Here is a 14056-nt window from a genome sequence, read left to right as displayed (position 1 = left end):
TTGTACTACTACTTTGTTTTTGTACCGAAAGAAAAATGACAAAGGATGGATGGATGAAGGCCTGGAGACAAGTTATATAAACACTTGTGTTGTTGCCTCAAATCAACAAGCAGGTCCTCCATTTCTGAGATCCACCTTACTGCTACTTTATGCCTCGAGTCAGCTCAGTTCTCAATCGGCTATCGTTCTTTCCTGCTTCATCGGCTGTCCTCGGGGTTCTCCACGCACAACAGGATATCCGATCGTAAATATTGAACATGTTTAATATCTATTAGGGCTGTCAATCCATTCAAATATCTAATCCTGATTAATCGCACGATTGTCCATAGTTAATTGCGATTAATCGCAAATTAATCGCACATTTTTCATGTTTAAAATGTATCTTAAAGAGAAATTTCACAAGTATTGTAAGTGGGCAAATATGCTGCTTTATGCAAATGTATGTATATATTTATTACTGGAAATCAATTAACAACACAAAACAATGACAGATATTGTCCAGAAACCCTCACAGGTACTGCATTTAGCATAAAAAATATGCTCAAATCATAACATGGCAAACTGCAGCCCAACAGACAACAACAGCTGTCAGTGTGTCAGTGTGCTGACTTGACTATGACTTGCCCCAAACTGCATGTGATGATCATAAAGTGGGCATGTCTGTAAAGGGGAGACTCGTGGGTACCAATAGAACCCATTTTCATTCACATATCTGGAGGTCAGAGGTCAAGGGACCCCTTTGAAAATGACCATGCCAGTTTATCCTCGCCAAAATTTAGCGCAAGTATGGAGCATTATTTATTAAAAAAAATCAGGGTTTTACTGACCATTGTCAGGAGGGGGGGGGGGAGATCGGGCCCAAAATCGTCTTGATTCTCGTGTAGTGTGTACCCGGCATTAGGGGTAGCCTATAATGGTGCAGGTGGACATAAGAACAACAGAAGTATAGGGTACAAGGGATGGATGAAGAACACCCACAGATGCTGAAATCTGGGAAAAAGGACAGTTCATCACACGGGCACTAAATAAACGCCTCACCTCTCAACAGTCCATTTGAAGCGCACCGCCAGCGCAAAAACCTGCGCAAGATCAATCTGCCTCTCCGTAGGGATAAAAGGCCCCATTTCAACAAGCCTCTCCTGAGACAGACCCCCCATTCATACGGCCCCTTGAATGCTTTAGCTGTTACCAACCATGCGGTTTGTCACTTGGCGAAAAGCAGTCTTTGAAAAGAACTTGCCGGGGATGAAGGATCTATGGCTCGGCTCCACCGTTCAAGATGGCGTTTGTCTGTTTTAGTTACTTGCAGCAAAAAAAGACAGAAGCGTTCGTTATCGTCTCCTGGATCCTTAAAAAAACTGCGTTCACCCATCCATCTCAAAGCTCAAACACAATGAGATGACGGTTAGCTGGGATGATGCATTAGAGGCTGGGAGAGAGCCCGTAGAACACAGTAAAAGTGCCTGTCACCGCTTTCTGTTCTACTTAAGAGCTTTGAACTGCAACCATAAAACCATTACATGATTGGAAAGAAATGCATGGGAAGATGTGGAAGCCAAAATTTAGTAATCCCAAAGTCTTAGCAAGAATTATGACGGTGTTGAGCTTAGAAAATGTTTTACTGTTCAGTAATGGCCTTTTTGTTCACAACAAAGTGAGATCACTGGGGAGGTTAAGACTGATACCGTGCGTTTAAAACCGTGTCTTTCTTCCTCAGGTCAAACTATTTATGGTTGTATGGCTTCCAAACCCTGCATATGAGGATAGGTTAAGAATATCATGAGGGATTAGAGGGGGGAAAAGAAGATGGGATGCATCTACATCTTAAATCTCCCTAAGATGCTCCAGCCTTACCTCACTTCGATAAAACACATTTGTCACACCGCTAAAGTGAATTACGGCTGCTCGAATTGAATTGAGGATGGAGGTGGGAGGCTTGGGTATCTGACAGCCGGTCTTATCTTCAGCAGAGAATTACGGGCTATTTATTCGCTGGTCACTGAAGAGTCAAACACAAGCAAGTCATTGTGGGGTTCAAAGGGGACATGTCATGCTAATTTTAAGGTTCAAACTTGTATTTTGTGTTTCTAATAGAACATGTTTACGTGCTTTAATGTTCAAAAAACACTTTATTTTACTCATACTGTCTTGTCTGAATATATCTGTATTAACCCTCTGTCTGAAACGCTCCGTTTTAGCGCCTGTGTCTTTAAAAGGGACAGTGTGTAGGATTAGGGGCTGTCGCAATAACCGCAATATTGCAATACCTGTTCACAAAACAACCACGGGCGATGGCAAGCAACCGCCACAACCGCTATGTTCACGTTTTTTTCTTTGCAACGGGAGCGCCACATATTTACACTATGTTACAAACGCCAGCAGCATGACGAGGTGGCGAGCATCTATACACATATGGTGTTTAAAAATGTTCAACTTTGGGTAAAACGCCGCGCTCATCTGTCTGTCACTTTTGACCCAGCCGTCCAATCACAATGGAGGAGGGGCGGGACTAATATCACAAAGACCAATCGTCACATCCTACATGTAGGCTACAAGTGCTGAACAACAACAACAATGGAGGAGAAATGAATACACATAGACCAACAAATCTGTCCTCTCTTCCTACGTGCTTCAGCCTTCCTTCATCCGGAGCAAGTACTCTACCTTGTGCCGACAGTTTTACCTCTACGGATATTCCGTATCATAGCAACCAGATGCAAGCAAAGCATCTCAGCTGGAAAAAAACGCTGCGCCTCATTGCCCTTTATAGTAAGTAAAGTAAATGAAGTGAAAGTATGTATAAAACGTGAAAGTCTCTCTCTAGAGCCGGAGTTTGGTTTGTCCGTTCTGGGCTACTGTAGAAACATGGAAGAGCAACATGGCGGACTCCGTGAAGAGGACCCGCTCCCTATGTACTGTAGATATAAACGGCTCATTCTAAGCTAACGAAAACTCAACGATTCTTAGTTTCAGGTAATTATACTCTAACGAAAATGTAGTTATGAATATTATATTCAAAATGTTACATACTGTTCCTTTAAGTCCCCCCTCCCCTAAAACACCCAGTCTGCTCTCTTACTGACTTGTGAGAAAAGTGCAGTGAGTAATATGGAATATAAATGAGTTTCTCATGACATGTCCCCTTTAAGCAAGAGAACTTGCAGTGACACCGTACTGTAACACGTGAGAATGACACAAAACCTGTATTTCAGGGAAATCCCATGAATCAGATGTGAAAATAAGAAACTGATACCACTCTCCAAATGTGAAAATGGAAGCAAATCGATGCCAGTGGCAACCGAAATGCATTAAAAGCAAAACTGGAATTCACAATCTAAATATAAAAAAGCCACAAACTTAGTTTAATGAGGTAATTCCCTCAGCCAAAACGACATGACTGTCCATGAACCGGAACATCCAGTCTCATTAACAAAACTGAAAACTCAAAGCTACACAGTATAAACTTCACCTATCTCAGGTTCGACATCCAGCTTGGGAGCCAGGACGTATTCTGCAAGAGTAAGCCAAAGTAAACCCACCACAGCCTGGCCCCCATTCTCAAAACCCTGTGTCACATCCACATCTATGTCTGGATCTCAGCCCTCCCGTCTGGAGTGATTCATTGGTAGGGAGTGCTTTTTGCCAGGCTTCTTTATCGCTGTGCTGAAAAGCCTGAAGGATCTCTCTCCCCCCCCCCCTCCCGTTCTGGAAAGATAAAGTGTGTTGTTGAGCCTGGCAATAAGGGAATACAAACCGCTCAGAAAGGACTTCTGCTACCGCCGCTACCACTAGGGGGTTGCTGGGAGGGCCTCAGAGCAACGGTGGGGCTCAGCCTCTCAGAGCCTGGAGGACCCCTAGGGAAAAAGCCAGTCCAGAGAGCGGAGGACTCTCACGGATAGTCGAGAAATTTTCCCACAATCAAACACACAAACAGAGCGGCGCGGGGCAGCGGACAGGACCCTTGTCCACCAAAGGAGACGGAGGGAGGGAGGGGACTGAAAGAGGAGGAAGATCTGATAGTTACAATAACACAGCCCCAAAGAAGTACATGCTATGCCGTATCTCTTGTGTAAAAGGCCCCTCACGGTGAATGTTCTCTATATAGATAAACAACTGTTCTGTTCTGTGAAGGATATTTCTTCCGGGAATGTTTAACCTGCATGTAACCTTACTTACAGTACATTTTTAGAAGCTCGGAGGGCTCGTATGGGCCTCTATACCAGATGATTTGACCAAACCCCACACAGTTCATTGGTAAATGACCTCATTAAGGTAATCTGTCTTCAGCACAATCCACCGCTACAAATGCCATCTGCTAGGCATTAAATGGGGTGTCAGGCCACAAGGGGACATCTGGATTGTTAGTGTTTTGGGGAGTTTGGGCTAATTTAGGAAGGATCTGATCCTGGGAGACAAACAATGCAAGATTAAAAACTCAAGGGCAGACAAATGATTTGTCGTCAAGTTTGACAACGGGGACCAAATCTACTAAAAGCGGAGGGAATTCTCAGGTTAAGGCAATGCCCTAGGAAGATATGCCGGGATATGAAGCAAATTTTCATAGTGGCCAAACTGCCGTGTCCGTCACGTGATGCCATTGTGCCCAAAAATACTTTTTCCCCATAGACTTACTTTGGGAAAGAGACGTCTGTAAATCAGCGGATAATTTTCTTTTTGAGGTAAATTAACTTCCCAGTACGAACACTTGAAAAGCCCTCATTTGAATCGTTAGGTCCTAAAAGTTGTGAAAGGCACTAATAGCTGAATCCAGAGTTATTTCCCTTCATCCGTTCATGTGAATGAGACCCAGACCGAGGCCGGACCGAGGGCTGGGAGGCGGAATTAAAGGAAACGCTACTGCGCCTGTTCTGTGGGCCCAATGGATGCGGAAGATCGCCAGATGATCCGGGTACTTTATCACTCGGCAGTCGAGCCATTTTGGCATCATGCGCCACTGAGCAACTCTCATAGGAATGAACAGGAGCCCGCCTACAACGCTGTATCCAGTTCTTTTTATACATCCATGGGTTAAAGAGGAGCTGGGTGTCGTTAATACGTCAGCAAAACAAAGCCACATGACTCAGACAGATGGATTTTGAATGCCATTATCTACCAAACCCAACATGTCAAGATAATTAAATCTAAAGCGCACAATGACGAATGCTTTGTAAACACAATCTATTTCCTAGAGGGCCAGCCAGGCAGTTGGAGCAGGTCACGGGTCAAAAGGTCACCTTTCACCACAGTTAACCGTGTGTTGAGTCTACTCTCAACAAAAACATAGGTTTGACCTCTGATACAAAGAGCTGCATCTGTTACCATCATTTCACAATTCCTTATTGCAGAACGTCAGGGCCATAAATCCTTTTGAGGATACACCTGGATGACACAAAAGCAGTACCCTACTGAGGGAGCTGATAGCTTCGTGGTTTGATCCTGCAGCGTTTGCAGTCAGGTCTCCGGTCACATATCCCACCGTCTCTGACCCCTAAGCTAAACTTGCCATTCTTTTTCCATTGTGATGGATGTCTTTCTTCTGGAAATCTAAAGGTTACATCTTGAGAAAATGTGGCATGCGAGCCTCCTTCCGAGTGGGTCGGCAGAAGTCGTCAAACTTCCTTTTATAGAAGTAACCCCCCGAGCTGGATATCATAGCCATTATAAATAAGAAGCTGGAATGCAGAAAGGGGAAAAAAATAAACATCCAAGCTGCTCCGTTATCTGCACCCAGCTGTGCAGTTTAGAGGCCAATCCTTGGAGATGATGTCACGCTGGCATTGTGTTACTGTTTAAAATAGCGTTTCTATAATTTTGTGCGGACACTAATTCATTCAAGGAAAGACGAGCGAGCTCTACTAAATGCAGGACCTTGAATTAAGGTCATATCACCTTAAAGATCACATATTGTAGAAAGTGAGATTTTCAAGTCTTTTTTTTAATATAGAACAGGTCTAGATGCTATATAAATACTGTGAAAGTATCATAATTAGGGCTGTCAGTCGATTTAATTGCAATTAACCCCTTGTCTACAATTAATCGCAAATTAATCACACATTTTTATCTGTTCAAAATGTACCTTAAAGGGAGATTTGTCAAGTATTTACTCTTATCAACATCGGAGTGGACAAATATGCTGCTTTATGCAAATGTATGTATATATTTTTTATTGGAAATCAATTAACAACACAAAACAATGACAGATATTGTCCAGAAACCCTCACAGGTACTGCATTTAGCATAAAACAGTATGCTCAAATCATAACATGGCAAACTGCAGCCCAACAGGCAACAACAGCTGTCAGTGTGCTGACTTGACTATGACTTGCCCCAAACTGCATGTGATTATCATAAAGTGGGTCATGTCTGTAAAGGGGAGACTTGTGGGTACCCATAGAACCCATTTTAATTTACATATCTTGAGGTCAGAGGTCAAGGGACCCCTTTGAAAATGGCCATGACAGTTTTTCCTCGCCAACATTTAGCGCAAGTTAAGAGCGTTATTTAACCTCCTTCACGACAAGCTAGTATGACATGGTTCGTACCAATGGATTCCTTAGGTTTTTTAGTTTCTCAGTGTCTTCACTCTGGCTTTAAAACTGACTTTGAACGAGCCATCAGGACTTCCGTAACATTGTGATGTCACAACTATACAGTCACCGGTAGAAGTGCCACTAAACCCCATGTAGTTAACACACACACAGTGAGTCCCCGGCTGCAGTGACGCTGTGAAGAGGGCAACAGCGCAGATGCGGAAGACCGGAAAATGCTGACCAATCAGAGCCGACTGGGCTTTTTCTCCTGTCTTAAAGAGACAGGCGCTAAAACGAGTGTTTCAGACAGAGGGTGAATACAAGTATATTCAGACAGACAGAAAAAGAATGTGTTTTTGGAACATTAAAGCATGAAAACATGTTCTAGTAGAACCCCAAAATAAAAAAGAATGAACCTTAAAAAATTGTATGATATGTCCCCTTTAACTTAAAATTTGTAATTAAGCAACAACGGCAATTAATGCCAAATGTCCCGTGGTGAAAATATCAGTGAATCAATTGTAATATCAACTGGAATGCGAACACGTGCATCACTATGGAAGTCTACCCTACGTGGATGAGTGCAGGTGGTCATTAGTGGTTCAAAAACCAGTGCTTAGTTATGTCCACTGGATGGTGTGTACACACCACAAGGTCAAAACAGAACATCCAGGAAACCAAATTTATTTTAAGGGGTACTTATATGAATAAACCTCAAGGTAGTGTGTGGGATTCGGGTTTTGAGGAGTATACCGAGGAGCAAGGGCAGATGGAGAAACATCTCCCAGGTGCAGCCTGTCAAGCTAATTTCAGAGGCAAAGTGAATCGGAGATGCGGAGGTGAGGGGGGAAACCTGCAGCCGAGAGAGTACGGGGCGACTGACGCACTGGAGGTTTGATAAGCGGTTCCATATGTGCTCCAGATCCCAAGTGAAAGAGCTGCTTTGTGCTCAGCGAGGTAGCACGCGCACAGGTCCCGAGTGGGAACCTGTGCGAGAACCCCCCTCTCTCTACTGACAAAACCTATCTGGCCCTTTCCTGGTAGCTCAGGGTAATATTAGCCAAGCGTAGTAGGGGCAGGAGCAAGGGGTTCGGATGCCCGAGTCTCAACCCTCGGTCCGGCGGTGTATTTTGACGGGAGCTAATTGCCTGTGACTACATGGAGACAGGGGAGCGAGACAACCATTTCATTGAGTTAGTTGTCTGGGGGGTGAAGGAGGGTAGAGGGTAAAGGGGACCGTGGTTGGGAACAGGGAGGGAGGGCGGGGAGGGGAGCTGTCAGGAAGTGAAGACGTATTAGGATGTTCTCAACCTCCATTACCCCCAGTGCTAAATCTTTCCCCAGTGATGGGGAAATAATTCCTCAAGACATTAAAGAGGCAATCTTACACGAGCACCTGCTCCCCGTGCGTACGGCCCCAATATGATTGAAGAACCAATCATCCGGCCATCACGCGCACTTAATGCAAAAATACCACCTTTACCGCGGCCACAAGCTCCCCCCTCCGTAGCATCGGACTGATGCGTTGGTGAAACCGAGACTTAAATTGCCTCTAATTTATACCAGTGGTGGAAACATGCAAGTCTAATCAGGTAGTCAAGGCAGCAAGCTACTGTTTCCAAAAACACTAGAGAGCACAAACGCCTGGGCTAACACTGGCACATTGTGCAGAACCGCGAGAACAGAAACTGGAGGTGTCTATCCTATGATAAAGTATCTGGGGGTTTGTGAGATTTTAATTAACCACACGATTACGTAACGCGGGGAAATTAGACTATAGGGACAGATGGAGGAGGAGGAGGAGGAAAAAGGAGAAGGAGGGGTAAGAAAGGACGAATGCAAAGTGTCTCGCACTGTTTTGTTAAATAGATCACATCGGACAAGAGGTATCCTCCTTCGACAAAGAGGTATGACCCACGGATGTTGGTTTTTCCAAGCAATTATGGTTGCATAACTTTATATACACAATAACTAGACTAAGATGCAAGAGTGACGCGAAGAACAGAAAGAGAAAGTAAATGTCGGACAGCTCATTGAGGTGAGGTGCCAACGGAGGTACATTAAGATCATATCAGCGCTGCTTCACAGTTGGATAACCCCCCCATGCTGATCTGTTGCCAAGGTTTCTCTGGCATTCTGGGGCAGTCCTGCCATGCTGCAGTTCCTCTCCAATTCAGGTTCTTCACAGTGGATAACAGCCTCACTACTGTATGGGAGAAACAGACTAGAGCCTGTTGCAATACACCCGTCAGCAAAGACCTGCACACTGAGCCCCTGTAGACAGGAACTGTTCTAATAAAAGATGGGATCGGGCTATTGCTTGAGGTAAAAAGAAAAGATAACGAATCTGTCATCATCTGACTTTATTTTTAAAGGGAAACTATGCTAATTTTCAAAATTCATACATGTTATTCCTATGGTCTAAGACAGTCCAAACAATATTAGTATGAACAACTACATGAACAACTCTCCCAAATCCAAAAACTAGAATGCTGAAACTCAAACTTGTGATGTCATAGGGTATAAAGGTCCTCCTCCATAGACAATGAATTGGATTTTAAAATCAAAAATGACGCTGAGAGCACCCAGGGGAATGTTCTGAGTATATATATTCACAACTGAGAACACTACAGTAGAATAAAGCTCATTTTGGGATAAAAAAGAAAACAACACAACAGCAGTCTCCCATTCATTGTCTATGGGGCAGCTCCAGACTTTTTACCTGATGACATCACAAGTTTAAGACTTATTTTTCTGGTTTCTGGCTTGGAAAGAGAGCAGCTTATGTTCACTAATATTGATTGAACTTTCCTCAGCCATGGAAACAACATATTGGAATTATTAATTTAGGTGGTGTTCCCCTTTTAAAGACCAGTGTGTAACATTTAGGGGGAACTATTGAATGTAATTTGACAAGTATGTTTTCTTTAATGTATAATCTCCTGAAAATAAGAATTGTGTTTTCGTTAGCTTAGAATGAGCGGTTTATATCTACATAGGGAGCGGGTCCTCTTCATGGAGTCGGCTATGTTTCTACAGTAGCCCAGAATGGACAAACCAAACACTGGCTCTAGAGAGGCGGCATTCGCGTTTTCACATTTTCGCATCAGCCAACGTAGTTCTTCTACACGCTCGGCACACGGGAGAAGTTTCAGCCGGTTGCAGATTGCAACCAAATCCTACACACTGCACCTTTAAACCTCAAATAAACATGTCCAAATCTGTATCTAACCCAGCATCCCCAATTAAAAAAAAGTCTAGTGTCCAAAATGTAAACCTTTCCATGTTTTGTCTAATCTACCAAAAGCAATTTCAATTATTAAAATATGCCGTATAAATCAGGTTTACGATTCAAGTTCTTTCACAGTGACTGAACATTCGTGTGCTGTGCCCTTTCCTTCAGAGATTTGGCACTGTATAGTGCAGGCTGTAATTCATGGAGTAAAATATGGTTGCCCCCCTGCTGCAAAAACAATCTGTGAACCAGACGAGTTTCACCATTTTCACATGTACTCATAAATGAAGGTGCTAGTAAAGTAGGAGAGGTGGGGTTGAGGATTTGGAGGAGAAGAAGGGAGGGGTGGGGAGGGTGCATGCACACAGATGCAACACTGTGTCTGGTACAGGATTATACCCTCGCAGCTAATTACTCCCAGACTCCTTCGCTCTGCGCCAGAAACTCTGCACAGATACAGTAAGCCGGCATGCTGCCTGGCTGCCTATCCACCGCACAAAGAGAAGACTGGGCCGGAGCAGAGAGGCTGGCATGAGGCCTGCCTTTATACGTGCACTGTGGCTGCTCAGTGTGTTGGTGATGAGTTAAGAAGAAAAAGAAGAAGGGCTGACTGCTGGCAAACTTTTAGGATGCGAGTTTCACGAGGCCAGACTGAGCCAAGACTTGGAATGCTTGTTGATGAACTGTAACATGTCAGAGCTTTCTACTGTACATGCTGTGATGATCAGTATCTGTCACATACTGATTTATTAAAAGTCAGAGTTGGACCACATACAATGTATATCTTAATCCAGAGTGCCTGTTAGGGATGCACCGATCCGACTTTTTCAGTCCCGATAAGATACCGATACCTGGGCTTTTTTACCGAGTACTGATCCGATACCAGTGTTTAATCAATAAGCTGTATGCCTCACTGTGTGGACGTGACTGGGATCATTCTTTTATGTGTAAAGGCCTTTACACACCGGGGGCGTGACGAATTGTTGTTTTCCTAACTTTGTAAAACAAAATGTAACAGATAAATACATGGATATAAGTTTACTGAATTGTTATTTATTATTAAAATAATAAATCGTGCACCAGCAACTTGGTAAAAAAAAAATCTTCAAAATTAACAGGAATTACAATTCAAGTGTAAAACTTTTTAATGCAGCAACAAAATGGTAAAAACTATGGAATTAAATCTATAATGTATATAATATACAGATTAGCCCCATTGTCACCGATACCCGATTCAGCTTTTTGAATCAGTATCGGCCCGATATCAGATCCGGTATCAGTATCGGTGCATCCCTAGTGCCTCTGACAAATTCTACAACGAATCAGTGGATCGGCTGCAGACGTGTGTTTACAGTGAAGGCTGCACAAAAGATGCAGAAGATTTGAGCAGCGGCGTCGCCCTCCCTGCACCGAGAGCATGCCCCAGCTCCTGCCCCATCCTGCCCGCCACGCCAGATTCTCACCTTACGGCCCCGACGGGCAAAAGCAATTGCCAAACAAAACATCTGGTCCTGCTGGAAAGTGAGTCAACCTCTGCCTCGGTGGCTGGTTGGGAACAATGGCCCTGTCTTTCCCCTGCTGGCCACCCTTTCCCCTGTGGCACAGGAGATTCGACTGGGCACACACACACACACACACACACACACCACATGTGGCCGCCCCCCCGATACCTGTTAACACACGCGGCCACCCTGAGCCGAGCGAGGCTTCCAGTCATCCTTCCGCCACAGAAACGCACACGCAACCAACCCTCGGCTCAGTCAGCAGGGTGCACCGCCGGAGGCAGAGCACCTCAGCCCAGTGGTCCGTGTTGCTTTTGGATGTCGGACCTATTTTTCTTCCCTCCCTCCCCTCTGAAAACACACAGGTAGCTGGACAAGGATTATGCGCAGTAATCAAAACAGTGGACCTAAAAATACTCCAGCCAAATCGCTGCAACAGCTGCTCCGGTCTGACTTGAGAGTAAATAGACAAATAGTCCAGTTTTTCTATATGATTTGACATGCAGAACCTGTGAAAAAGCTTAAAGCATATTAAAAGCTCAGTGGATTGCAGCTCTGCTTAGAGATATACAGCCGGCTATAGTGCAGCAAGGCTCTTTCACTAAATCCATCCATTGCTGATGTCCATTAACACAAGTATGGGGTTCAGTGGGCAGCCCATTGATGCCTGTAAAGTATGTGCATTACACATTGTTGAAAACTCCTTCAGCAGCCTTACATGGGCAAATCCTGCAAGCCACTTACCCCCAATGGGTTAGCATGATTAAAATGTAATTTCTATGTCGTAATCCATTCCAATCCTTTCACCCAACAATCAGCATTTTTATTTTGTATTCTAATTTCTCCGAACTGTGACCAAAAACAGTGAGGTTCTCTTGATGCTCCCGAGCAGCCCAATCTCGATCCAGTAGGAGGAATGTAGCAGATGCAAAGCGAGGACGAGGAGGAGGAGGAGAAGGAGGAGGAGGAGGAGGGGATGGTTTTGTGCTTAGCATGGTGCTGTGCTTGTAAAGCCTCAACAACTGACCAAGAGGAGCCAATGCTGCATCACTGCCAGATGTTCAGTCAGATTAAATGGCTTCCCATCCTATAAACTGAGTAGCAGCGTGGGCTTTAAGAGGCATACATGGATGCCCCCGAGTGTGCAAGCATTTCCCCTTCATTTCCCTGATTACAAATGTTTTCATTTGGAACAAAACGCCAATTTGGAATCCGACATGAGAGACTAGAAATCTCAAGCTTTTACCAATCAGATCGACCGGATTCATTTCTAAGATTTAAACAGTTGTGAGGAGACACCTGTTTTCTGTTGCTGCAGCTGCACCCGATTCAACTGTTATCAGGCCGTTAAATAGGTGTTATCAGTCGCTATAAGTACCATAGATGTGGGTCATTATGGGCCTACTGGGCCTACTAGGTTGTAAAAGTGAAAGTAAAACTTAAAAACCACACGTTCTAACATGTTGTTAAACTGAATGTTAGGTTTAGGCAACAACAAAAAAACTACAACTTATTTAGGTTTAGGCAACAAAACAGTTAGGTTTAGGCAATAAAACTACAACTTTTTTAGATTTAGGCAACAAAACTACAACTTCTTTAGATTTAGCTAATAGAACTACAACTTCTTTAGGTTTAGGCAATAAAACCACAACTTCTTTAGATTTAGGCAACAAAACTACACCTTTAGGTTTAGGCAACAAAACTACAACTCCTTTAGGGTTAGGCAACTGTCATGATTACTACGGTTGCTAGAGGTCGCTATCGTGTAATTTTATACCTTCTTTCGGTGATCTACCATGTGAAGATGATAAAACCTACTAGTGGGTGTAGTAGACCCCTATTGACCTACATCTATTGGGCTTTATAGCGACTGATAACGCCTATTTAATAGCCTGACAACATATTTTAACATGCTGATGATGTCAGGGTGGAAACCTGAATGGTTGCTGCAGCCACATTTAGCTCGAGAGGGAACACTGTAAGAAGAAGAATATCTTCTGAAAGTCATATTTTCAAAATATGTTCCAAAGAGATGATATAGAATTGGTTAATTTTCATATATCTACTATTTCTTAAGATTTTCTTTTGGAGAAAAAAAAAAAAAAACAGAACCAAAAACAGAAAAAGTACTATAGTGAGAATCTCACTCTGACAGTAAAAAAAAATTGATTTGAACACCTACTACACAGCATGCCTTGTTATTGTGAATAGTCATCTTTTGCAGTGTGACTGACTGTGATGACGGAGCAGTTGAGGTGACGCAGCAGCGCGCTCTATGGACGCTCACCGGAACTACACGTCCGTGTGGCCCAGTGAACGCACCACGCACACACACAGACACACACACAGCCGCCTGGTTATAATATCGAGGTCAAATGCATTGCGCATCACGTGAAGCCTGAATGCAGCCCAGCATTGTCACAACACACACCGGCATCAACAACCGAAAAAAATGATAATAATGTCACCAAAAAAAGAATCGGTGTGGGCAGACTGTCATGCGCAATAGTGCATCTAAAGTAACCAATATGCATCAAATGGTGGCCCAAAACGTGCTATATATATTTGATGGGAAGCAGGTGGTATGGAGCCATTAATCATGTTCCCATATTGCTTTAATATTAATATCCAGTCTCCACATCAGGTGCTGGAGCTTAATTGGCATGATGATGATTCGCATTTCCATCTTAAACCATATTCTAAAATGCGTAATTACGCAACGCAGCTAATACTCCAACACTCCCATGTTCAGTATGATAGATATCCAGCCTATGGCTCCTGTTCTGCTG

The 14056-nt window shown here is 43.7% G+C and overlaps 1 protein-coding gene across 1 annotated transcript in view; it reads right to left on the bottom strand.

Annotated features, from left to right (window-relative positions):
* daam2 (dishevelled associated activator of morphogenesis 2) overlaps nucleotides 1-14056 on the bottom strand; it is a 140840-nt gene that overhangs the window by 126494 nt on the left and 290 nt on the right. The window lies entirely within an intron of this gene.

This window comes from Sebastes umbrosus, chromosome 16 (assembly GCF_015220745.1).
Source record: "Sebastes umbrosus isolate fSebUmb1 chromosome 16, fSebUmb1.pri, whole genome shotgun sequence".
Taxonomy (NCBI): Eukaryota; Metazoa; Chordata; class Actinopteri; order Perciformes; family Sebastidae; genus Sebastes; species Sebastes umbrosus.
The sequence above is the reverse complement of the archived record's forward strand: the minus strand, read 5'-3'. Positions and strand labels throughout refer to the sequence as shown.